This window comes from Podarcis muralis, chromosome 1 (assembly GCF_964188315.1).
Source record: "Podarcis muralis chromosome 1, rPodMur119.hap1.1, whole genome shotgun sequence".
Taxonomy (NCBI): domain Eukaryota; kingdom Metazoa; phylum Chordata; class Lepidosauria; order Squamata; family Lacertidae; genus Podarcis; species Podarcis muralis.
This window is the reverse complement of record NC_135655.1, coordinates 51,354,085-51,370,047: the sequence shown is the minus strand read 5'-3', so window position 1 is coordinate 51,370,047 and position 15,963 is coordinate 51,354,085. Positions and strand designations below refer to the sequence as shown.

At 43.8% G+C, this 15,963-nt stretch overlaps 1 long non-coding RNA gene across 1 annotated transcript; it reads left to right on the top strand.

Moving 5' to 3' along the window:
- The first annotated feature begins 1,534 nt into the window (after nt 1-1,534).
- On the top strand, nt 1,535-14,463 carry LOC144327811 (uncharacterized). The gene is made up of 3 exons (XR_013392950.1): nt 1,535-1,854; nt 2,136-2,315; nt 13,924-14,463. It is a non-coding gene; the product is annotated as an uncharacterized LOC144327811 (long non-coding RNA).
- Nucleotides 14,464-15,963: the final 1,500 nt, after the last annotated feature.

Sequence of the window (15,963 nt, the reverse complement as noted above, 5' to 3'; positions counted from 1 at the left end):
CAGTATTTTATATACCACTTGACTGCAAAAAACCAACAACCACCCACCTCGAAACAGTTTACTAATAGTAGGGCCAGCGCTGATGCTGGCACCCAGAGATGGTGACTTCCTTAAGCCCATGGTCAGATAAAGTTTGAACAAAGAACTTCTCCTCTTAACCACTGTGTTAACACCCAATTCTGAATGCTTCAAAGCAAGAGAAGTTGCCCCTTCCACACACACAGTTTCTCCAGATGACCAAGTCTTAAAAACTCATTTTGAAGGCTGCATTAAGGAAGAGGGATATCATATATCAGGAGTGACAGATCCAATCTATAAATTAACATGCTCAGCCTGAGGAGAGTGGAGGCAAAGATCTATCAATTTCCATCTAGGAGGCTGGCTTTTGTGCACAAATGTGGCCAATTCCACAGGGAGAGTCTAGAAGGTCTGAAGTGGAAGTGTTCTGAGGTCATAACAAGTGCCAGAAAAATTAAAGAAACGAGTCCCAAAAAGTATCTCACTTTTCACAGGTTGCTATCATAGGCAAGAAGAAGTCCATTGAAGCCTCACTCCAGGTTAGGCTGTTTTCTCAGGCTCTCCCATTACAGGCAAGTTAACCCTTACCATGCCGTGGACTGCAAAAACAACTTACGGTATTTTCTTCCTCCCGCCACCATCTGACAAAACTGATGTTGCTGGTTTTTGAAGCGCCATGAAAACATGCAAACCCTGCTTTTCACCAAAACCAGTTATGGTGCAGATCCAAACCACACATTTAAAGCGCATCCAACACACATTTAAAGCATATGACTTCCCTCAAAGAAGGGAACTGAAATTTTCCCCTCACAGAGCTGTAATTCCCAGCACCCTTAACAAACTACAGTTTCTGAAGACTTTTGAGCTGAGAACTTTCCCAGTCTCCATCTGTACTGGAATGTTTAAGACGCTTTATTACTTGTTGTCTGCCTCCCAGGGCTCATTTGGAAGGAGGGGTGGGATATAGATTTAATAAATATCTAAGTAAGTAAATAATAAAATAGAACAAGTGGGACCTGCAGTCCAGGCAAGGGATTTTTCCTTGTCTTCTCAAATCCCCCTCCCTTCCAGGATATTTTCTATAGACTGCTAGGGGTTTGGAGCAGGCAAATTCTAGTTTTTTTCCCTCGCCCCCATCTCCTATCCTGAAGTGACACCAACATTTTCTGTGCAAAATTGGCAGGCCCTTGTGAGGAGGCCATTTGGTGCTTTGTTTTAAAATCCTTTTAATTTACAAATATGCATACTTAGGACACACCCCCACTGCCAAAGTTTTTAAAGAACCACTACCTTTGGGGGGGTGTCCTCCATTTTGCTTCCAAACTGATGGGCAATCACCCTCCCAAGTTTGCTATTTAGAAGGAACGACAGGGGAAAGAGCAGGCGCTCCTGAGCCTCCCTAATCTAATCTAGGCAGGAGGCAAAACATTTATTCCCATTGCCGCTGATAGTAAAGGATTGCCAGGTAACCACAAGTCTCCGTTCTAAACACACTCCAAGTGTGTTTGTGGCACTCTAAGTGACTCTGTGCCGGCGCTTGCAGCAAATCACTTTGCTCAGCCTCTTGCCGGCTCCGCATACCCTTTATGCTACCCTGCCTCCGAAAACTCTCAGAGCCGCAGAGGCTGTGGGGAATCATTTCATCTGAGGGAAACTGAAATGAAATCATCAGGGGACACTGATAGTGGAGCCAGGAAGCCTGTTATAGGCCTCATAAATAAAAGCCGGTAGAGGCTGCAGGCACTGTAAGGCTTTATAGGCCCATAAAGCACCCCAGGCTGCCACTGAGGCTGGAGGGGAGGGGTGGGAAATCTAATTTCACAGGATTTAAAGCAGGTGAGAGAGATATAAATGTGTGTTTTTAATAGTAATTAATGCCACTATTCAGGAACACTTAGGCCCCGGGTTTTCGAGAGCTTCCAAGGGCTCGGGTGATAAATCATGAGGCAGCAACCTGCCCACAGAACTCGAACTCGGGGTTTTTTTGCTTGCTGTCTTGCTTGGCATAGAACTGCACTTCCTTTGGGATGGTTCTCAGCATGATTCTGGGTTTAATGGGAGGCAGGACCAGTCACCTCTCATATTGGCTGTCTCTCCTCTTTTTTTTATCATCGTAGGAATACCTGCTGGTCACTTTTGCTGCAGCCTCTTGTACAGCAAAGGAAATTAAGTGGCAAAGAAAATGTCTCCCGGGTGAAAGATTGCAAGGTTCCCTAAACAAAGCCTATTATTACCTTCTCTTCCATCTCAGCTTTCCTGGGACTACTCCTGTCTGTGCCAGCAAAGGGGTGGACAAGGTAAGAAGAGACTTGCAGACAGAAACAACACAGCAGCAGCTTATACAAATATGTTTTCCATTTATCTTGTTTTGTGTTTGGGTCATCATATCTGATGATTTGTGCAACTAAGAAACTGGCCATTCCCAAATAGCCATTGATCAATCTGATTTTACCAAAACTAATTCACATGGCCCTTTGAGTCTGTAGTGGTAACTTTAGTTTTTGCCATCCTATTAGTGACTCTGTGCTCCCTGCCTCTGGCAGAGCTGGGGGTGGTGAATCTTCTAGCCCTTTTATCCTAAACTTCCCTGTTCTATTCCTATCATGATCTACCCCAGGGCCGGCCCACCCATGAGGCAAAGAGAAGGGACTGCCTGGGGCGACAGGGTTCTGGTGTCAATCTTCCTTTCCCCACCTTGCTCCTGATGCTCTCCTCTCAGACGTTCTTCCCTGGCAGGGAGGGGGGCACCATCTTGAGGTCCACCTTAGGGGTCAAACTTTCTTGGATCGGCCCTGATCTACCCCCATCTCATCTTCCTTCTAATTACTCTGTTCCCTTCTCTGTTCTCCAAACCTGGTTTCACTCATTTCCATCCCTATCCTGGCTATGGATTACTGATTATTCTGAAGAGTAAAAAGCAGCATCTCTGCCAGTGATATTGAAAGCAGAATAGGTGGGTGGTAATGGAAAGTAGTTCAAATTAAACAGTGACACGGAACAAAACATGGCAGTGTGGAGTGCTCCTGTTCAGGGGCCCAGACAGCTTCTAACATGCTGTTTTCCCAAGATATTCCATTCCAATCACCTCCCAGTCTCTTAGGGATGGGCAATTTCAGTTTCTCATTTTCCCAGTCTTAAATTCAGTCTGCAATAAATAAATAAAAAGTCCTTGTGAAAACTCATCAGCATTTTAATGCGACATTCTGCCAATGTGCCACGTTTTTGTATGCAGTTGTGCCTAATACACCCATTTTTGCAAAACAATGTTACCTAATATAACACTTTTGTATGCTGTCTTCGCTAATATGGACATTTATAGGCAAACTTTAGTACAGTGGTACCTCGGGTTAAGTACTTAATTCGTTCCTGAGGTCTGTTCTTAACCTGAAACTGTTCTTAACCTGAAGCACCACTTTAGCTAATGGGGCCTCCTGCTGCTGCTGCGCCGCCGGAGCACGATTTCTGTTCTCATCCTGAAGCAAAGTTCTTAACCTGAGGTACTATTTCTGGGTTAGCTGAAGTGTATATAACCCAACGTACCACTGCATATGCATTTTTGTACACAAAATTGGGAGAAGTGCAAATTTTACAGGATGGTGCTTCAGTTCATGTATTTTTTTCATAAAGTGTAGATTAGGAAAATTCACTTTTTAAATCTGAAGTGAACAAGAATTCTACCTCATCCCTGCTATTGTCCTCTTTGACAACCTGATCCATGCCTGTCTCTGTACAGTATCTCTCAGGGGTGTTGTTTTTCATCACTAAAGCATGGCTCCCCCTCTAGAATTTGTTTCCTGAAGCCAGACCTCCTTCAAATTTGTGCAACTTGTATGCAGACTTGTATCAGTTTTCAGATGTGCCACATAAACTACCAGGTACATTTGCTTAAAATCAGCAATGAATCCCTGTAAGCTCCTGACATAATCTGGCCCGTGTCCTACCAGATTGAAAATGAGTTCGTTTCCCATGCATAGAATGCTGCAAAAGGGGGCTTTGATAGCTCAGGTTCAACCTCAATAATCGCCATGATTAGAAATATGAAAATACAATAGGAGCAGATGCAATCACAGTTTTCAGGGCATGATTGTATTTTCCCCCTTTTATCATTATTTAAATTTCACATAATAGTGTTTATTCAGCCACAATGCTCTTCATGATGAGAAATAAAATACTCAAAAGCTGGAAGAATGCATAATTGGACAACTGTGACTGAGTGAGTGAGTAACTGTTTGTGTTTTAAACAAGGAAAGCAGACATGGAGGAGGATGGTGGAAACTAGGAGCCATAGCCATGCACAAGAGTAGCCCAACCATCTTGCAGAGGCAAGGGAATGATTTGAATACTGGAACATTATTAGGGAGCTAGTGTCTTGATATGTTATATGGTGCTAAATAAAGTGGCATAGGTTGGCTCCATAGCAAATTAAAGTGAGCATGTGCTGTGTGGACATGCCTTCTGGTTCAAATTCCTACACAGCTGGGGACTTTGACATCTCACTGTCCCACCCTAAATTCCTCAGCAATAATAACCTATATTTTAAGGTTATTATGAGGCCATGAGATTATTATGAACAAAAAGGAGATCAAATTAATGAAGTGCACCCAATGATAGCTTCCACCTCTGATATTAATCTGGAGGGCTGAATCCCGTACCTCCTACTGCATAGTTCTTGCAGTGCTCATATACTGATTTTTGTAGTTGTTATATTCTTATTCTTATTCTTCGTTCCATGAGTATTATACAGACAGCCCATATTGATATTTGCGGGTCACCTGTTTTGATGATAAAATAATGAACCTCAGTAAGTAAATAAATAATAATGTCAGTGGTACACAGTGCTCTCAAATAGGAGAAACACCACAAGGGATGGAACACACTGAATCCAGATCTCTGACAAATCTATATCACCAGCTACACATTGTGCCCAAGAGGATGTAGACTGAAACTATAGAGGCCCACATCTGTCACAGGATCTGTTGCGACTGGGTCAGTGACATCTGTGACACAGGATGTAGATCTCCTTCAGAAATTATACATCTACTGAACTGTGTAATGGCCGTTTGTTAGCAATGGCTCGTTGGTGGTTATGCCCCCTGCCCACAAGTGCATATGTTGATGGCAACAACACAGTGCCATAAGAATGGGGTTTGGCTGGATGTCCTCTTGGCATCCCTTTGAGCCCTATGATTTTATAGCAGGATCTGTTACAGTACTAATGCTGTGACCTCTCCATCTTATGCTCAGCCTGTCTATATGTGTGAATAAACCTTATATCACAGACAATGCCTCCATTTCCAAGCATTGCCATTTCAAGAAAACTATACCCAAGGTATGTGCTGACATCCCTGAAATCTCTCACTGCTCAATGACTGAGGTGCATGTAGGTAACAGTATATTTATCCCCAGCAGCACTTCCTATTAGTAATATTTAGAAACCCTCCGCTGTACAGGCTGCTTCCTCCTACAGTTGTGGTCTTAGCAGCTTCACCAAGATCCTTGAGAAATTAGAACTGTATAAGAAAACTTTTAATTCTTTATATTCTTCATTCTTCATTACACTTCTGAAATGTTTGAGCTGATTCCCTGCCTCTAACAGTACCTTTTTATGGGGGGGGGGGTTATATCCGTATGATGATCTAGGTGTATACCTTAAAAATGTAAAACCATTCATCAAGGAGACAGAACTGGCTATGGTTCCCTTTTGAGAGTTCTTTTGGTTACAAACTGAGGTTTGTTGCTGCATAAATGTATGAAATGGTCATTGGATCAATGAGAAGCTTCGGCTTGTACACCTGCTATGTAGTTTTCCGATAGCAGGCACTTTGGTGCCCTCCAGTGTCACTATCTGACTATAGCAGCATGTTTTGTTTTCCAAAAATCACAACACAGGACTGAATGTTTATTTATCAGCTGTATATAGTACTTTTATTGCAAGAAGTGCATAATGAATATCATCATGTCAGTCAGTATTCTACATGTTGTTGGTCCTAGCTGGCAGAACCTAAAAGTGAAACCTAAAAGGCTTATTTCAGTGGTCACCAAGGTGACACCTATGGGTGCCATTGTTCCCACCAGTACCTCTTATGGCGCCCATGAAAGGTCTCACTCGCCACCATGGGCTCCTTCTGGAGGAAGGGTGGTATACAAATTCAATAAATAAATATATCCTGAAAAATCTATGGTGCACATGAGACAGTTTGCGCTTCCCTGCTGAGTTCCTTCTTGCACTGGCTTGGCCTCTTATGTTGAAAATGGCCTGTCAGACATGCCCAAGTTTTGCTGGATGCCAGGACTGAAGCTCACCCTCATTTCCATTCAGAAAAAAGCATCTCTTTGTGAATGAGCATAGTGGTGGCTAAAATAGGTGCCTTTTCCCCCACTGATGGGAGACTGAGGAGCAGAAGGCCCACACCTTTCAGTGGTACTACCTGTGTTTCTGCTCTGTTACATGTGGCACCCATTTTGTGCTATGCTACACCAGCCATAGGGGATGCGGGTGGCGCTGTGGGTTAAAGCCTCAGCGCCTAGGACTTGCCGATCGAAAGGTCGGCGGTTCGAATCCCCGCGGCGGGGTGCGCTCCCGTTGCTCGGTCCCAGCGCCTGCCAACCTAGCAGTTCGAAAGCACCCCCGGGTGCAAGTAGATAAATAGGGACCGCTTACTAGTGGGAAGGTAAACGGCGTTCCGTGTGCTGCACTGGCTCGCCAGATGCAGCTTGTCACGCTGGCCACGTGACCCGGAAGTGTCTTCGGACAGCGCTGGCCCCCGGCCTATAGAGTGAGATGGGCGCACAACCCTAGAGTCTGTCAAGACTGGCCCGTACGGGCAGGGGTACCTTTACCTTTACCTTTACACCAGCCATGGCAGCCATACTGTGACCCTTGCCTGTGGCCCTTTCTCAAAACTCCAAATGTGTCCACTGACCCCAAAAGGTTGGCAAATCCTAATTTATACACTCTATACTAGATGGGAGTGGAGGGAGATGCTGGAGATTGTCAAATGGGTGCTGAGAAAGGCATAGGGAAGAGACAGCAATGGAGGTACAGCCACGCGGCTCCAGAAATGCTTTCATGAAGAGCTGGGTTTGAAGACAAAAATGGAGTTAGCTTGGTGAATGGAGAAGAGAAGGCTGCTGTCATTGTATATGTGGCAAACTGATTCTGAAAGGCAGCAGTCAAGGCCTTCTATCCAATGTATGGTTGGATGGCCATGGGTCAGGGTACTTTAGTTGAGATTTAGTTGACTCCCTCGGGGTCCCTTCCAACTCTACAATTCTATGATTCTACTTTTGTTACCTTGTGGTTATGTGTTTTTTTCATGCTCCTGTTCTTACTAGAGGAGCAGTTCCTCCCTAGAGCTCTTGTAAAAATTTGACAACAGCTGCCTTCCTGGGACTAATGTCAGATCACCTTGGCCACAACATTACCGGGCTAGTGTGATTTCTTCAGCTTGATGGCTCACAGCTTGTGTAGGTCTGCACCAGAGCCTTCTCGAGAGTGGCACCCTCCCTGTGGAAGGCCCTCCCTTCAGATGTCAAGGGGACAAAGAATTACACAACTTTTAGAAGACATCTTAAGGCTGCCCTTTATTGGGAGGTTTTTAACACTTGATGTTTTATTAATTTTTTTAGATATGCTGTAAGCTGCCCAGAGTGGCAGGGGAAACCCAGCCAGATGGGCAGGGTGTAAATAAAATAATAATAATAATTATTATTATTATTATTATTATTATTATTATTATTATTATTATTTATTACACAAATCCCAGCTGTTCCAACAACAAGGTCCTGCAGGAAGGCGACACCCTCACTAACAAGCTTAGCCACAATATCTAACTTAGCATCTACACACATCTAGTTCTTTTATTGATATAGAATGTAGAGGTAATGGGAAAATACACTATTCAATAGGGAAACATTTTAGATATGTAGATAAAGATAGGCATTCTCAGCAGGCTTCAACAATGTTTTCATTGTTCTGCCTTGAATTTCAGCCTGCATTAGGCAATCGGTTGTTCATATCAGGGCTGTTTATCGCAATTGCTCTTAAATATCGGACAAAATGTACTATGAAATGAATGTCCTCCAACACTTTTGATAAATTGATCATGGATGCACAAGTATTGCAAACCGGGGATTGGCTGGCACCCTAAACTTCTTTTAAAAGTTTCTCGCTAGCTGCTGTAACAAATTAAAATAAAGCAAACAATACTATACAAGAAAGAGGTTTGAGTTCCATTCCACATTTTTAGGGGCAATTGACACAGGCCATTTTCCTGATGCACAGCTCAGTCCTGCTCGTTTCTACACCAAAGTAAATGTGCAGAGACACTGGGCCAAGAATGCAAGTTGCATGGATCCATGCAAAATTCAGCGTACGGTAGCCAGTGTGTGCCCAGCAAAGTTCACCTATATTAGGAGTTCCCAAACTGGTCCACAAACTTCAGTCAGGTGGTTTGTGGCATGTCTGTGGATTTGCAGTTGAAAACGGGAAGCTGTACATCCACTGTATTAAATAGTCATCTTTATTTTTAATTGTGTGTCAGTTGGTTCTTTTATTTCTTATACTGTATTTTATTGTATTATGATTTGAATAAGAAATAAAAGAAATCAATACGAAATACAATTAAAAACCATACTGCATCTACCTCAGTGCATTACAATTGCTATAACCAGCATTAAAATCAATTAAGTGGTCTGCCAAGACCCACAACGATTTTCAAGTGGTCAGTGCGGGAAAGTGTTTGGGATCAACTGACCTATACTACACTGCTGCAGTATAGATACAGTCTTAGTGCGCAGTGTATCTTTAAAGCACATTCAAAGCACATTCTTTCCCTCAGAGAATACTGGGCACTGCAGCTTGTTAAGGTCTTCTTGGAATTCCAACTCTGCAAGGGGTAAATTACAGTGCCTACAATCCTTTGAAGGAAAGAATGAGCTTTGAATGGGCTATAAAGTTATAATGTGTACGCAACCCTGTCTTTTTGGCAGTATAAATGCACAGATATAGTAAAAGTGGGCTAACGTTCAAGCTAGAGAATGGTGAAATAACCCACTACTAGGTGCTGCGTCATAGATTCCCCACTCCCCCCCCCAAAAAAAAATCCACATTTGTGACAAAACAGTTTACTTATAGTACGTGACCTTAAGCTTGCTGAAGAAAAGGAAATAAATGTTATAAGATGGACAGAGTATAGTATGCCAGGCAGAGTTGTGGTACCCAATGGGACAGGGACATGTGTCATCATCACCTAGTTTGAAACATAAAACCAGAGGTTCTTGCATGTTTTAAATTCCCATGCTTGTGTACCTTCTCATGTTTTCTTTGATTTATGGATAGCTCGCTTCTGCCAAAGTGCAAGGCACTTTATATACCTGGTTAAGGCACCATAAGCATACAAAACTGAACGTGGTAAACATCCCTCCCACTTACCTGGCCACTTCTCTGAAAGAAATCTTGGCAAGACTGTAGCAGAGAATTGTGCAGGAAACAAGCTGTCGGGGTGGGGTGCGGGGAACAGAGAAGATTAAAATACAATGGGACTTTGCATTCTCTAACCGCTGCACTTACATTATGCTAATGAAGGAAAAGGACAATGAAGGGAATTAAATGAAAGATGTGAAAGCTATATCCAACTAGAATGCTATTGTAAGGAGCATAGTATTTCTATGAAAGAGAGAAGGCTAGAATGCACTGTTAAAATGCAAACAGATTCACGCCTCCCACCCACCCACCCGTCCTAAGCATTTGTTCCAGAGGATCTGTTTGTGAAATTAACGTAACATGTTTCTACCAGCATACTGTTGGAATGAGAGACTACAGTGGTTAAGAGGGTGAGGTATAAGCAGGTCCCAAACATTAAGGGGGGGGGGGTGGAGAAACGTTTCATGGACCTGTAGGTCCAATAAGAAGTAGACCAGACCAGCAAGCCCCAAAATGCATTTTTATGTAAGTTAATTTCCCTGTCTAGGTCTTAGAATCATAGAATTGTAGAGTGGGAAAAGAACCTAAGGGTCATCTAGTTCAGCCTCCTGTAATGCAGGTATCTCAACCAAAGCATCAGCGGCAGATGGCCATCCAACCTCTGCTTAAAACCCTTCAATGAAGGAGAGTCCACCACCTTCCAAGGGAGTCAGTTCCACTGTCAAACAGGAAGTTCTTTGGGGCCTCCCCTCCGGAGCAGGAGGAAACAAGCTTGCTCCACCTTCCACGTGACACTGCTCTTTAGATATTGGAAGATGGCTATCCTATCTCCCCTCAGTCTCCTCTTATTCAGGCTAAACATACCCAACGCCCTCAAGCATTCCCCATAAGGCTTGGTTTCCAGATCCTTGATCATCTTGGTTGCCCTTCTCTGCACATGTTCCAGCTTGTTAGGTGGGCAAGTGACACAGCACAGCATGGCCCCATGAACCCTCTGTGCCTGTCTGCCTGGCACTCCCAGCGGCGTGGGTTGGGCTGGCGCAGTGGGTTTTGTTTACTCTCCATGCCCAGCCCCTGGTCCCACCTGGTGCATGTGAGCCCACACACACAGTGGGTGCCAGTGAAGGACACAATGCTACTGAGCATTGAGAAGAGTCAATAATGCAGCAGTATAGGAGAGCATTTCTGAAGCAAGAGGAGAAGATGTCCCAGAACAAAACCGCTAATAATACTGTACACATGGAATGTGTATACGCTTGTTGCTGAATACAGCCACTGTAAAAGACCAGTCTGGAGGGTGGTCTCATTCTAGATAGGTACACAGAAGGAGTAAAGTGGAGCGACACTACTGGCATTTAAACAACAACAACATACGGTTCAGAAACTAGGATGTGTATGAGGCAGGGATGTGGTCCTTCAGAGCTACGAAAGAGTTTCCATCTCAATAGCAAGAACAGATCTGAGCCAAAGAGGGAGCTGTTTGGCATTATGGAATGCATATTGTTTTATAACATATATTTGCAAGCTGTGCTGCTTTGTTATTACAGATGGTGACACCAGTCTGGAGCAGCATAACACATTACATATGCATTGTTTTCTTTTGTGCTGCTAAAAGTCTCTGCTCCTGTTATGCTTGCCTGCCCTGCTGATTTCATGTAAATGGATGATCTTTGGTTAAGAGACTAGATGGCTCTGCCTGGATTAATCCATAATACTCTGCCTACTGTGGTGTATGGAATTGTTCTGTTATAATAAAAGGGTTGGTGCAAGATGATTGCAAAATCCTGGATATGTGTACTGAAGCAAGTCAAAATCTCCAGGCCTGATTCCCTATAAGCATTCTTCAGTCTGTTTGGGGGTTTTGGCTTTTGCAATTCTATTTGCTTTTGTGTCTAAATAAGGTTACTATTAGTAGACCATTTCCCAGCCTGGTATGCTAAATATGATTTAGACTCCAACTCCCATCAGCCATGCTGGTTGGGACTGGTGGGAGTTGTAGTCCAAAGCATCTGCAGGGCTTCAGGTTAGGAAAGGCTGCATTAGTGCAAGACATATGACGTCTGCTGTATGAGCCTTACACGTTCCTCTTCCCTAGTCAAGCACTTTCATGCCCCTAGTCGAGATACAGCAGCACCAACCACACAGAGTTAAAGCCCTTTTACTTACACTGTTTAACCAGGTATGTGCCTGAACGGAGTGCAGCTCAGGTGAAAAACTCTGCCCTCTTGGTGAACTTGTGACCTGGTTATATGTATAAGCAGCAGACTTGTAGGTCCTGTATATTTTTGAGCAGGCTATTTGGTGTTGCTGGGAATGATCTCTACAGCTAATACCTGCAGCACCACTGAATAGACAAGGCCCTTATTGATTTGCAATGCCACATGCAGAACACGAAGTTGCTGGAACGGCACCATGTGGTGCCAGAAGTTATGTCTCCTCCAGCATCAATTACCATCTTGTGACCTCTGTAATTGAGAAGGAAACTGTTCCATGTCAGGATGACCTCTCGTGCTATATTCACTAACCACCGTGCTCCATAGTAAATTATGCTGTTAATTTACTCTCAAGTCCATCCAACTGTTGTGTGCATGTCAAACACTGTGACTTCCTCACAAGAGATATCAATATGTGGCATAATCGAAACTTCCGTTTAAAAATGATATTTTTGTAGTTATCATAGGGAACAGAAAACTGTCCGTGTGTGTGTGTGTGTATGTGTGTGTTGCCTGATTCTGGAAGAAAAAGAAAAGGAGACTAAAAAAGATAAGAAGCAAAAGGGAGAATCATCACCTCCTCCTTAGAAGAAAAGGTGATATATGTATAATATATAAAATAAAACAAAATGAATGCACTGTGCAAGAGATCACGCCCAATCTGTCCCACCACCTTTGCTGCCATTAGCTCTGCTGCCAATCATCAAGGTCCCGGAGGCAAGGGATTTGAACTGCAAGCTAAATTGGATATAAAGAACATGAAGCCCTCCAGATGTCTCTGCTCCATCATCCCTGACCATTGGCCATGCTGCCTGGGGCTGATGCGAGTCTCACCACATCTGGAGGGCTACAGGTTTTGCCATCCATGCTATAAATTACAACAGAGGTCCTTGCTATCCCCGCTTATTATATATCTTGGGAGGGGGATGCTATTTGTAAGCAAACAGAGGTATATTTTGAATAGAAAGGGATCTAGATAAGTAGAAGGGACATGTGTTCATAATAATAAATAATAATAAATGGAATTCATTACAGAGGTACCTCAGGTTACATACGCTTCAGGTTACAGACTCCACTAACCCAGAAATAGTGCTTCAGGTTAAGAACTTTGCTCCAAGATGAGAACAGAAATCGTGCTCCGGCAGTGCAGCAGCAGCAGGAGGCCCCATTAGCTAAAGTGGTGCTTCAGGTTAAGAACAGTTTCAGGTCAAGAACGGACCTCCGGAACGAATTAAGTACTTAACCCGAGGTACCACTGTACTACCAGATGTGGTGATACTGTTGATTTGTTGCTGCTGTTTTTCTTTTTTAAAAAGTTTAGACAAATATATGAAGAAGTGCTTCAAGAGCCATCAGGAACTATAGATAAGTGGAACCTCCAAACTCAGAGATTTGATGTGGAGGAAAAAATAAACAAATAGGAAGTGGCCTCCTATCTTTACATCCTACCCTACTTGCAAGCTTCCCAGAGGAATCCGGCTTTCCACGGCTGGAAGCAGAATGCTGGGCTAGGCAAGGTGGGGAACCCCAGGTCCCAGAGCCTCTGTCCAGCCTTTGGGACTCTTCCCAGGCCACGCCCCTCTCTGGTCCAGATCCACATCCTTGCTTAGTTGGTTTTTTGCTAATGTGTCACTGCACTGTGATCATGCCCCTTGTTTGTCTGAGTAGAGAAATGTGTGTGGGAAGGTGGCACGTCTGGAATGCAGCCTGCTGCAGGAGTCACATCTATTGCTCCATCCACTTTTTGCCTCTGGCCCTGGCCTCTGGATTGTGGCCCATGAGGGAATGTCGCCCTGGGGCCAAAAAAGATTCCTCATCCCACCCCGAGTGAGGTGGACCCGTGGCATAATGCAGAAGGGCTAAAATCCGTAAGACAATGGTATATCAGAAATTCCAGCCCTGCAAATAAGAGCTCAGTTTACACTCTGTTGCACTCGTGATCCTACTTTCCTTGACTCAAGCTGCAATCCTGTGCTCATTTTTCTTGGAATAAGGAATGCAGTGGTGTTACCTCCAAGTGAGTGCATGCAGAACCAGGCTGCCATTCTTCTGAAACTTTCCCCCACCTCCTCTCCCTCCCATCCTCAAATCTGGCACCTACATCCTTTTCTGCGTAGGACACTGAAGATATAGAAGGAGAAGGGGAAATATTTCAGTTGGCTGAACTGTGTCAATGCGTGTCCCTTGCTGGGGAAGGTCATTAGGAATTTGGAGTTTGGTGCCATCCACAGGCAGATGATACCCAGCTCCTTTCCATCTTTTTCTAAGGTAGCTGTGGAGGTCCTGAACTGATGCCTAGAGATGGCAATCGACTGGATGTGGGCAAACAAAATGAAGTACAATCCAGACAAGACAAAGATGCTCAATGTCAGTAGAGCGTCAGCCTAATTCTCCATGAACTGATCTTTTAAAGCCATCCAAGTTGGCAGCCATCGCTGCCTTCTGTGAGGATTAACCAGTGCATACTTGGGAGTTCATCTGGATTCGACCTTGACACTAAATGCCCAGGAGTTGACTGCGACCAAGAGTGCCTTTGCTCAATGGAGACCAGTGTGCCAACCGTACCATTCCTGGAGAACGCATACCTGGCCATGGTGACATGTACCAAGCCAGAGTCACATCATGTCTGGAGTATTGCAATGCATTCTACACAGGCATGCCTTTGACAAGTACCCAGAGATTACAGTTGGCCCAGAATGTGTTGGCCAGATTTTTAAGGGGTTGCATATGGGGAGCATATGGTTCTCTTACTGAAATAGCTGCACTGCCTTCCCATTTATTTCTTGGCACACTTCAAAGTGCTGGCGATGACCTATAAAAGCCCTAAATGATTAGGACTGCCTTCGCCCTGTTGAGACTGCCTGGCTATTGAGATCATATTTTTAAGTTTTTGCATTACTACTGTGTTTCTGGATTTTGATCATGTAAGCCGCCTTGAGAGCTGCACTCAGAAAGACAGTCAATAAATATTTTAACTAAATAAAATTTTCCGAGGCCCTTCTATGTGTCTCCATCTTCCCTGCGATATGCTTGGTTGGAACCAGGGAGGCCCGGTCCTCTTCAACCAGGCCTTTGGCTGATTAATATTCTATGGCCATTTAAAGGTGCTTGTGGGAGGTGAGGTTATTGTTTTGGTTCTAACTATTTATTTGTGCTTTTATCTTGTATTTTTATCTTGTGAACCACCCTGATATCGTCAGATGAAGGGCGGGATATAATTTTTTTAAAAAAAGAAAATACTGAGAAGCAACTCCCAGTGAATTTAGCGAGATTTATATCCAAACAGGTGTCCTTAGAATTGTAGCCTTAGGCTAACTTTCGACAGGAGAAAAGAAAACATAATAAATAAATGTGTGTGTGCTTTCCACCAGCAGGGGGCAGCATGTGGCAAGCAGCACAACTGCAGGCAGCTCTAAAATACCTTTGTCAATGGCAGATATTTATTTGAATTCTGAAGTTAATAGCCCATCTGAAACCCATGAACCCATGGTGGTAGTGCAGTATATCTTAAGGTTATAGATAACCAAAGGTTCAACTAGTCCATGAAAGACATGATCAGAATATATTGTAAAAGTCGATACAGTGGTGCCTCGCAAGACGAAATTAATTCGTTCCGCGAGTTTTTTCGTCTTGCGATTTTTTCGTCTTGCGAAGCACGGTTTCGGAAAAGTTTTGGAAAAGCTTCAAAAATCACCAAAGTCTTCAAAAACCTCAAAAAAAGGCTACCACACCGCGTGCTATGAGTTGCTCCTCGAAGTCAAGTCGCAACTGTATTAACGCTTTTAAGAAAAAGGAAACAAACTTGCAAGACGTTTCCGTCTTGCGAAGCAAGCCCATAGGGAAAATCGTCTTGCAAAGCAACTCAAAAAACCAAAAACCCTTTCGTCTTGCGAGTTTTCTGTCTTGCGAGGCATTTGTCTTGCGAGGTACCACTGTAATGTATTTAAAAGCATGCAAGGGATTAGATGGATAAATAAATGAATGGCTAGGAAGATGCAGCCATGGTGTGCATGTATCCAACTAGTAATCTGAATGGACTTGCCAAGTAATAAGGAAGTAAGTAGTAAGCTTCCGGTTTGCCACTGCTTACTCACTTGCCAGTTTGCTCACTTACTGTCACGTGCAATCTATCCTGTTTAAGGGTTGCAAATGGGGACTATGACTGTGAACACAGAATTGTGGCAACATTGCTATACAGTGGTACCTCTGGTTATGAACTTAATTCATTCCGGAGGTTTGTTCTTAACCCGAAACCGTTCTTAACCTGAGGTACCACTTTAGCTAATGGGGCCTCCCACTGCTGCTGTG